This window comes from Lactuca saligna, chromosome 6 (assembly GCF_052625555.1).
Source record: "Lactuca saligna cultivar CGN05327 chromosome 6, ASM5262555v1, whole genome shotgun sequence".
In the NCBI taxonomy this organism is placed as follows: domain Eukaryota; kingdom Viridiplantae; phylum Streptophyta; class Magnoliopsida; order Asterales; family Asteraceae; genus Lactuca; species Lactuca saligna.
In genome coordinates, this window is record NC_136422.1 from 56224374 (window position 1) to 56236357 (window position 11984).

Sequence of the window (11984 nt, forward strand, 5' to 3'; positions counted from 1 at the left end):
AAAAAGTTATAAGAAAAACTGAATAATAGAAGTAAAATAAAGAAACACACTATTTTGGTGATTATTTTTAAAACTATACTAGATTGGTAATAGTTTTTTCAACAATCCCATTTTAGTTAAAAGCTTATAGCTAGGTAATATATATGGCAGTATATTAGACAAACACCCAAATTCAAATCATCATCCTAAATTTATTTTCCCTCCTTGGATGCTTTTTGTGCTTACTAGCTACTATGTTAGTGCAGTCGAACCTTGTTGCAACTTAACATACTACAAAAAAAACCTTTCAATTATCAATTTTTGGTATTTCATAAAAGAGTAATATTTTAAAAAAATAGAAGAGTAATATTTTTTAAGAAATCATGTGGTTTGATTTTGTTATCACGAATAAGAATAGTAGAGAGTTTACAAAATACGATCCCTACAGGTACGTACCCTAATTTACAAAGAAGTAAAGTAATTTTATAAACTTAATGGCACTTCAAAAAAATCCATTTTCAAAATTAATGCATAATGTGGGTATTTGGACTTTGGTGATAGTTTTTAAAAAAACTAATCCTATTTTCGCGAAGAGGAGGGTTGAACGGATTGTGAAGAACGCATTAACGAATAAAAGTAACATACATGGTTTCATGCATTAAAATATTTATTTTGATTATAAAGCAGAAGAAAAAAAAAAGAATCCTGAACTTACATCGATCATTCAGAGCCAAGAAGCATCATCTGAGCAGAAGGATTTGGTGAGATGGAATGAGCAATGAGACGCACAGAACCAACATATATATAGAGGAGGAAGATGATAGAAACACGTCGAAAAAAACAACTCATGCAGACGTATACCCATAGGAATATCCATGCATGCATCATGGAATCCTTCCACCTTACGTATATCCGCTTCCATGGAAGTAAGGTTTCAAGGTTTTTGATGAATTTAATACTTGAATTTGATTCTTGATTGGATTCACTGAAATTTTAATTAGTTTGAAAAAGAAATGCAGAATATTTGGGGAGCATATGCTGCAGGCCCAACAAAAATTAATGGTTGCCTCAAATAGAAAGGCACACACATTGAGACACCAAGAAAGAGACACACATAAGTACATCCATTAGGGATTGATTTCTTGATGTTGATCTTTTCAGAGTCCCTACGGATTCAAATTCAACTGTGGGGTTTAGCGTTAAATAATCTTTGATTTGTTGTTTCTCAAATGGATTTGTTACAAGTTGGAGGGTTTATTTTTAAAATTTTACTAATATGGAAGTTCTAGGTCTCTTGATAAATCAAATAGGGTATTAGAGTTTATTTACGTTTTTCGGTTTGTAATTATAGTTTTGGGAGAAGCAAATTGGATCAAGAAAAATTGGGCCAAAACTTGTGAACTTTTATAAATGGACACTTTTTACATGTTTTTTTTAGTTTGTATTGTTATATGTGCGTATTAATAAACTTAATTATTTGTTGGAAAAATGTCACTGTAGCTCCACTAAACCATTGCACAAGGACAGATTTCATCAGTTATGTCACAAGCTTCGAGTACAACCAGCACATCAGCTTGCAGGGGGTAATAACGGTATAAAAATCAAGTCAGCACACGTGTGAAATAGAAGTAGTCACAGTCTATGTGTTGTGCAAGTATCACGCCATGTAATTAGGAATTCAGGTGTAAAATGCTCAGTATAAATACTCTCTATGTAATCTTCAATAATACAACAAAAAATTGAGAAATTCATATCAAATTCTTACTTATTTTACATGGTATCAGAGCTTCAGTGATTTTTTTTTTCCCGTATGGCTTCCAATCCCTCTCTCCTTGGCCTTGCTGCCGATTCTTCTGCTCTAAACTTTCAGATTCCTCCAATTAGCATTAAATTAGATCGCAACAATTACTGTCTGTGGCGAACCACCATCAAATCGGCTCTAGAAACCTTTGAGCTTGATTCCTTTGTTCTTTCGCCTGACCCCCCCACTGAAACTATTTCCACAACTGATGAAGCGGGTGTCACCACTACTAAAACAAACCCTGATTTTACTCTGTGGAAGAAACGCGACAGATTTGTGCTCCTTTGGATCAGGTCTACACTCTCGGAGAGCTCTCTAGCCGTTGTAGCTAGATCAACTTCATCGCACCAGGCATGGGTTGCAATTGAGAAAACCTACCAGGCTCAGACTTCGGCAAGAAGGATGGCTATGAAAGGGGAACTTCAATCTTTGACCAAGGGGTCTTTGTCGATGTTGGAGTACATTGAACGGAAACGTGCGATTGCCAATTCACTAGTTGAGAATCTCAAACGTATTTCCACTGAAGACCTAATGCACTATATCCTTATGGGCCTTGACTCTTCCTATGGGCCATTTATCACGGCCTATATGGTCAAAGATGATCCAAGTTCAGTTGACGATCTTATTGGCATGTTGCTTCAGGAAGAAGCCCGATTAGAGCAAGACCACCTTTGGCAATCCATTCCTGCTCCATCCCCTACATCTGCTTCTACTACTATGGCCCTCCATGTCCATCGCCCCTCCACTCGCAATTCCACTTCGTCTGGATCCGGTTTCTCCATGAATCAAACCCCAGGCTCTCGATCCAATGACAACAGGAGACGCCGACCTCACTGCCAGCTCTGCAATAAACCAGGTTATGAGGCGCTTGATTGCTGGCAACGCGACAACCACACCGACTATCCCTCACGTCGACCAAATCTACGTCATTCTCAACGACAAGTCAATCTGGTAAATCATCACAGCCCATCTACTACCTATGATCTGTCGTGGTACTTTGATACAGGGGATAGTGACCATGTTACCTCTGATTCTACGAACCTTCACAATGTTGAGGAGTACAAGGGCGCTGATAAACTTCAAGTCGGAAATGGTGAGAACCTCTCTATTTCTCATATTGGCTCATCCACTTTGCAAAATCTCAAGTTACCCTTAGTTCTTGTTGTCCCTGACATAACCAAAAATCTTTTAAGTGTTTCTAAACTCACTACTGACAATAATGTATTCGTGGAATTTTGGCCTTCTCGTTGTCATTTAAAATCTTTTCAGGGAAAATCGCTTCTCAGCGGGGACATTAAGCAAGGTCTGTATCGACTTCCAAGCCAGAACAATAAAGTTTCCTCTTTCCACAATAAGCAAGCCTTATCTGGTGCTCGCACCACCCTCCATGGATGGCACAAACGCCTGGCTCATCCCAATACTCCACTTCTTCGGAGACTTCTCTCTATGTTCAAGTTGCCTACATCTTCAACCTACTTTGCAGCTGTCTGTGATGCTTGTCAATTGGGCAAGAGCCACAATCTACCATTCACTCACACACACCCCAGTTCCTCTAAACCTTTTGATTTAATTTACTCTGATGTCTGGGGACCATCCCCTTTATTCTCAATAAATGGAAGTCGTTATTTTCTGTTATTCGTTGATGATTGCACAAAATTTGTTTGGATTTATTTTTTGTCCCTTAAATCCCAAGTGTTTGATACCTTTGTAAATTTTAAACAAATGATTCACACTCAATTTAACTGTGAAATCAAGAGTCTCCAAACCGATTGGGGAGGAGAATACCGCCCTGTGTCCACCTATCTTCACAAACATGGAATACACCACCGCATCTCATGCCCTCATACCCACGAACAGAATGGGGCGGTGGAACGTCGTAATCGTGTTATTATCGAAAAAGGACTTACACTACTCGCTCAATCCTCTCTCCCTCATATCTTCTGGGAACACGCCTTCAAAACCGCCACCTAGCTTCACAATTGTACCATCACCCCTATTCTAGATTACTCGTCACCGTATCAAAAACTATACTCCAAAACTCCAAATTATCAATTCCTTAAAACTTTTGGATGCTTATGCTACCCATTCCTTCGACCTTATAATCCACACAAAATTGATTATCGGTCACTTCCGTGTGTTTTTATTGGATATAGTGCCTCACACAAAGGCTACTTATGTTACCACATTCCTTCTGAACGTATATACATATCAAGACATGTTATCTTTAATGAGGAAGAATTCCCTTATGCTATGTACCCCACTCCTCCCTCCCTAACTCCTTCCTCTAAACCAGTGGATGTCTCCTCACCCACTTTTTTAGAACAGGTAGCTGCATGTGCACCTCCATCTAGACCATCGCCTCCACATACTTTTCCTGGTACACCCTCCTCACCCACCCATCCAATACCTCAGCCTACACCTCAACCAACCTCACCATCTCCATCATCTACTCCTCATTATCAAAACTCCACCTCTAGTTCTAGAGCTCGTGCAATCTCTAACCCTTCTTATTACAGACCAGCCCCCAACACTAGACACCCTATGCTCACTCATGCACGTACAAATTCGTTGAAACCAAAAACCTTTCTCGCACCTGTTTCTACCGCCTTGGTTCCTGAACCATGCACATACAAACAAGCAGTTAAACACACAGTTTGGCAAGAGGCCATGCAAAGTGAACATGATGCCCTTATGAAAAATAGAACATGGTCTCTTGTCCCTTGTCCTACTAATGTTAATCTTGTGGGTTGTAAGTGGATTTACAGGGTTAAACGCAACTCTGACAGAACTGTTGAACGGTATAAGGCGCGATTAGTTGTTCAAGGATACAGTCAAGAAGAAGGTGTCGACTACTTCGAGACCTTCAGCCCAGTTATTAAGCCTACAACAATTCGCCTTGTCCTCTCAATCGCAATCTCAAAGGGCTGGTGTATCCGTCAATTAGATATCAACAACGCCTTCCTCAATGGCGAGTTAAAGGAAGCCGTATACATGCGCCAACCCCGTGGTTTTGAAGATGCCACCAAACCTTCTCATGTCTGCAAATTACATAAAGCCTTATACGGTTTAAAGCAAGCTCCAAGAGCTTGGTTTACTCGACTAAAATCCTACTTAGTTACACAGGGTTTTTCAGCATGTCACTCTGACACATCACTGTTTGTTCATGCTTCTTCCTCTGCTGTGATTTATATTCTTGTCTATGTCGACGACTTAATCATCACAGGCACTAATGAAGATCTCATTCAACGGTTCATAAATCGGTTGCATCAAGTGTTTGCACTGAAAGATTTAGGCAAATTGAATTACTTCCTTGGCATTCAAATTACACGAAATGCTGCAGGCATCACCCTTAGCCAAGAAGGATACATTCGTGAGTTACTGTCTCGCACCAACATGTCTGCTGCCTCTCCTGTTTCCACTCCAGCAGATCCTTCCTCCACTCTTGTTCTTGATGGTGAGCCATTTCATGATCCAAAATTGTACTGGCAAGTTGTTGGGTCCCTTCAGTATGCAACCATAACCCGTCCCGATATTACATTTGCGGTAAACCGTGTTTGTCAATATATGCATTCTCCTACTAATCTTCATTGGCAAGCAGTCAAACGGATACTCCGGTATCTAAATGGGACGGTTGATTACTGCTTACACTTCTCCCCAACCACCAAAACCTCTCTCTTAGCTTACTCTGATGCTAGTTGGGTTTCAGATAAAGATGACAGTCGCTCTCAATATGGTTTTGCCATTTATCATGGATCCAATCTTATTAGTTGGACCTCTCGCAAACAGAAAGTAGTTGCAAGATCTAGCACCGAGTCCGAATATCGAGCATTAGCATACACTGCTGCAGAATTAATATGGCTCAAACAACTATTACATGAGCTGCATTTTCCCATTACAGGCCCTCCTCTACTTCTCTGTGACAATGTTGGTTCCATCTTCATGACGAAAAATCCAGTAATTTGCACCAGGTCTAAACATATCGCATTGGATTTTCACTTCATTCGTGAACAAGTTGACTCTCAACAGCTTCAAATTACACATGTTTCATCTGTTGACCAGCTAGCGGATATATTCACAAAACCATTGCACAAGGACAGATTTCATCAGTTATGTCACAAGCTTCGAGTACAACCAGCACATCAGCTTGCAGGGGGTAATAACAGTATAAAAATCAAGTCAGCACACGTGTGAAATAGAAGTAGTCACAGTCTATATGTTGTGCAAGTATCACGCCATGTAATTAGGAATTCAGGTGTAAAATCCTCTGTATAAATACTCTCTATGTAATCTTCAATAATACAACAAAAAATTGAGAAATTCATATCAAATTCTTACTTATTTTACACGACTATGAAGCGACTCCTTCATGAACCGAAAGCAAAACTCAGGTTCGCTTCTTCAAATACAGTTGCAGGTTCGCTTTATCAATGACACAGCCGATTTTGACATAAGCCACGTTTCCAAGATCCATAGCACAGCGAACCAGATTTCAATTCCACATTCGTTCACAACCCAATCAATGAGCACTTGGTCCTGTTTTGTCCAAATCGATCAGACACAGTTCCGATTGCGAATCCAATTCCATTTGTTCCAATCGATTGAAGTCCTGATTGCAAGACTCGGTTGATGATTGCGAACAGGTCTTGTTCCTGTAGATGTAGATGAGAACACGAGCTTTAGCCTTTACGTTCGCTTATAAAAGTGATGATGAACCGAAATCTAATCAATAACTGAAAGCGAATCACAGGTTCGCTTCAATTCCAATTGCAGGTTCATTCCCTTGATTACACAACCGAAAGCGAAATCAACCGAACGTTCGGCTGTGAACAGTAGTTTCGGGTTCGGTTCTTGTGGGTTCGGTTGTTAATCGAGAGTTCGGTTCTTTAATTGTGAGGTTCGGTTCTTAATCTGAGTTTCGCTTCTTAACTTGAGTTCAGTTCTTATTCGTGAGGTTCGTTTCTATGAGTTGTAAGGTTCGCGTCTTTGAGTTTCGCCTCTGTACTCCATTGAACGAATTAAGAACCGCTTCACCGATTAGGAGACGAACATCAATTTTTTTCTTGTTCGTTCGTCGATACCAGTTTGCAAAGAATGTGAATCATATTTCATCATAGTTACATAATTGATCCCTAAAGAATAAGTGAAGAATTAAATGCAGCCCAAAACTTCGTCTTTTGAATTAATCTTTTATTTCTTCAAAGTTCTGAAGTAGCCCCTGCTAAAAGTACATATGACAGCTTGCATCCACTTCACTGCAACATGTTAGAATTTGACCCCCTTTCTACAGAAAATGTCCTTTTAAGCCTATCTTTGTCAATTTTTTCAACTTTTGTTAATTCCAACACTTAAAAAATCAATAAAAATTGATCCTTTCAACAAAATTTCATATCTTTGAACCAAATCCACTAGATTTTACCAAATTTTGTCCATGTTTTTTTTAAAATTTTTTTTTTCAAAGGACAAAACTTTTATGAGACTTTTGGTACCCATTTGAGGTTTAATTTTAAAGTTGGTTTCTTGCATACCCATTTATTTGAAGAAAATCTTTCATCTTCTGAAAATAATACCCTATTTTTAGTTGGAAAACAAAAATTTCCAAAAACTTCATTGAACCAACCAAATACTTTTTTCTCTTTTCTCCAACTTTTACTATATTCATCTGAAGAAAAATGTGAATAGAACTTTCTTTGAACATTCTTAACTTCAGCTTTCTGAACTTTTCCACAAGCATTGGGCATTTGTACTTTGGGCATCCAAACTTTCTTCATTTTACTCTTCTTCTTTCTCTTCTTCCTCATTTTCTTATTTCTAGGCTTCAGAAACAAATTTTGGATTTTAGAGAGATAAAGTAGATCTGATAAGAATTCTAGAGAGAGAAAAACGGATCTGAAAGGGTTTTTAGTGAGAGAAAATAGATCTAAGATGGATTTTAGAGAGATAAAGTAGATCTGAACACGAAAATTCAAATAAACACGAAATTTTCTTCTAATTCTCTTCTAGAAAACGATTCAAGAACAAATCAGATGAAATAATGAGTTGAAGAAACCAGATTTGAACAAGATTTTTCAATAAAAACGAGGTATAGGCTTTTTCTTTTCAGAAAAATTACAAAACTTGAAGAACAAGGTGAGATTCATGATAAAATATCGCCATTAACAACATTGATCCTTGCAAAAATCGTTGAGATCTACTCGAACCTGCTCTGATACCACTTGTTGGGAATAAAACCGAGATGAAGAATGCAGAATATCAAGAACAATCAAGAATCAATCACTATAATATGCAAGTAATCTGATAAAGGGTTTTTGTATATTGATTATCTCATGAACGTACATAGAAAAACCCTAATATGGTAAAAAGCTTACACCAAAAGTAAACCTAATCATTATTTATAGGGAACAATAAATATCTACCATAAATATAAATTAAAAGCCTAATATAAAACCAATGCCTTAGAAGAGCTCGATTAAGAACTTCTACTGTAAAGGCACCATAAGGAATCATAAAATGATTAACCCTATAAAATGCTTCCCTAAATAACCAAATGCCAAATCAGTTTCAATATCTCAAATACTCAACACGTATACATTAAGTCATCATAAGGGGTACCAGGTATGGGTCAGGTCATAGGACACTAATTCAATGCGCAGTTTTCTAGTACAAAACATACTTTTAAAATAAGAACTTTGGATATACAAAACTAGAAACATACCAGTAAAGGGTTTAATCCATTTTATTAAACCATCATTTTAAAGGACCTTAGGTAGTTAACTCTATAATACCTTAGTTTATACTTCGAAGGTTATATATAATTAATATCCAATAGGTAGTTGGATTTGTCCTTTCCACCTCATTCTCTGTTCCTTGTTTGGTTGTGGGCTTAGGGCAGATTCACACAATTAACTATCTGTTCGATATTAGATTATATATAGCTAGTATAAACTAAGTGATTAAAGAAGGAACTACTGTGGTTACTATATTATTATAAGAAATAAGGGTTTTCTTAAGGAATCTTTTCATAAATTATAAAGGAACTATTACAGTTAACTCCGTGAGTACCAAGAGAATACACCAAGGTTATATACAACAAGGATTTAACAAACAATGGGATGTGTGTCATCCGCCTCATTCCCTGTTCCTTGTTTGGTTGTGGGCTTAGAGCAGATACACACAATTGATTTCTTGTTTACTCTGAGTTTTATATAACTTGTATCCATTTAGTACTCATAGAAAGGATTGTAGAGTCATTTTTACTTATCTTTCATCAAAGTAGGAAATATTGGATTTTCTAGAGGAACAGGCGAACTTTTCTAAACATAACTTACAACTTATTACATTTTCCAGCTACATTTTACAATAATTTTCTACAACTTACTTACATCACTAAAATCTTATGAACTCACCAGCTTAATTGCTGATAAACTCTTTCAAATAACTAGTATTCTCAGAAAACTAGTAGACATGTACTCGTACTAGGAATTCAGAAGATGGAGCAGTATAGCTCCAATTCTTGTTTTGTTATTTGCTTATGAATTCTATGTTTTGTGAACACACTCATTGTAAACACTTTCTTTCTAATGAAATGGTTGTTCATTACTTTGCTTACTATGATGCATGTCTTGTGATACTAAGCATGACGTCCTCCACTCCCGAACGTTTCCGCCGTTCCGGTTTTGGGGTGTGACAGATTGGTATCAGCTCATTGTTTATAGTGAACTAAGTATATCAACCAATAAAAGATATACAACTATAAATACAATGGGGCTTAAGTACTCTGGATAATAATATATTTTAAGAATGTAACAATAAGTTATAAAAATATACCTACTTGCTTATACATGTCCTTACTAGAACAAGTATCATAAGAAGAACAGAACATAAGTATTTAAAGGTTGAATACTTAGGTCAAACCTGGGCAGTTATGTAATCGTATATGAGATCAATATAGCCTGATCAACTATATTCATTTGAGATGCGACCGACATGTGCTTGGGAGTGATGTAGTGTTGCAACAGTGTTAAAACTTACCTAACTCTATACAAAGGATCTCTAGATCAGAACATGAAAGTTAGAATACTATCGGAGTATTTTAGGCACTATATAAATAACTTATGTGATAACTTAAAAGACCCTTATGGATAGGTCTATAATCTTGCAATGTATACTTCCAAGGTTCTATATAATTGAGATTTTATAGACTTAGAATTTGTGATCTACGCTTCACTACCTGTTCCTTGTTTGGTTGTGGTTTTGGAGTAGGATCACTTATTCGAAGGTCTATTTAATCTTAAATTATATACAACTTGTATGCATTGTACGATTATAGAATGACTCTGTAAGGATCACCCCCATAAAGTTACCTTTAAACTTGTAGATTCTTTAGACACGTCCATTCTCGCACGACAAACCCATATAGATGTAACCACTTCCTCATAGTAGTCGGCAAAAGAGTCAAGGAGGAACAAGAGCAGGTTCATGAGAAGTTTTCAAATAAGGATCAACCAAAGTAACCATAATGTCTTATACATCACACTAATAAATAATATTCTTAGTTAACTTAATGAGTCAGTGGAAACACTGCTCACCCTATGTGTTAGGATTATTTGCTTCATATGAAACTGGTAACAGTTATTCAGGTAAAAAATATTCATTCGAGGATAGCCTTTCTCATTCATAAAGTTTATTCGGTATAAAATCTTTTATGAATCGTTTCCATAACCCTGTAGAAGTCAGGACCCGATACACTCAGAACTAGGATAACCTTGTCTTTCAGCTTTCGGCTTATCTCCACTGCTATAGACTCATCCCATCTTTGTATTCCTAGCAAAAGATGCCTCGCGGTAGACCGGTAAAATGCGTAATCAACAGCACGACATAGAATCCGCCACCACAGTTCGACCTAGCTGCTCTCCAGGCAACGGTAACAGCAGCAACGTTAGTCGCCCTCACCCAAATTCGCGCAAGTGGTGTCAGTGGATCTAGTAGCGGTGCTCACCTAACCAACCACGAAGACACCTACGAGCACCCAAGGGAATGTTCTTATAAATACTTCATGAACTGCAAACCCAAATCCTTCAATGGAAATGGTGGAATCATCGCTCTGATGCGATGGTTCAAGAAAACAGATTCGGTCTTTGCAATCTGTTCGTGCCCAGAAAGGAGTAATGTAAAGTTTGCTGCCTGCACCTTCTGCAACAGAGCTCTAACATGGTGGAACAACCATGTTAAGTCACTGACCCTATCGGTGGCTAACTCAATAGGTTGGAAAAACCTAAAAGAGTTAATGCTGGAAGAGTACTGCCCGAGGGGCGAAGTTCAAAAGCTGGAATAAGAACTATGGGAGCATACCATGATTGGCTCAGACATAGTGACCTACACTGACAGGTTTTGCGACTTGGCAGCACTATGCCCTGAGATGGTTACTCGAGAGAGTAAGAAGATAGAAAGGTACATCTGGGGTCTAACTACCCCAACTCAAGGAGATGTGCTGTCTTCTAACCCAACCACATTCGATAGTGCCAAATGCTTGGCCCAACGACTCATCAATCATGGAGCCCGCCATGGTGTGGAAGTCCCAATTCCCGAGCCATCAAATGGAAAGGACTATAATTGGAAGTCGGGGAACAAGAGGAAGAAGAAGCAAACAACACAGTAACCCCCGCAAGAGCAACAAACGAGACTATGTAAACCGCTACAACACCTGCTGCTCTAGCACCTGCGAGTCGATATGCTGGAACCCTTTCGAAGTGTGGAAAGTGAAACTACCACCACACCGGAGTATGCCGGGAAATGAAGTGTCTGAAATGCCACATAAAGGGATACACAGTCCATTTCTGCAGAGCACCGGCTCAACCGATCTCCCAAGTCCTCGGAGCTGAAGAAAACCAAGCTTGTTATCGCTGTGGTGAGACTGGACAGTACTAGAGGGACTGCCCGATAGTGAAGAACTCAGGCGCAAATGCACTCATTGATGATCAATGCAGGAGAATCAACCCCGGAGTCGCCAGCGAGCAACGATACGTTTTCGACTTAGTAGTTACTTTAAAAATTAATTTATATTTATATATAAGATTAAAACTTGGGGAAAATACTTAAAAGTAACTATAATAACTCACCTATGGAAACAAGTCATAAAATTCAAGAGAACTAAAAGATCTGTTCAGAGAGGCTATGATGGCTTAGCGTATACATAAGGGTCGTGCAT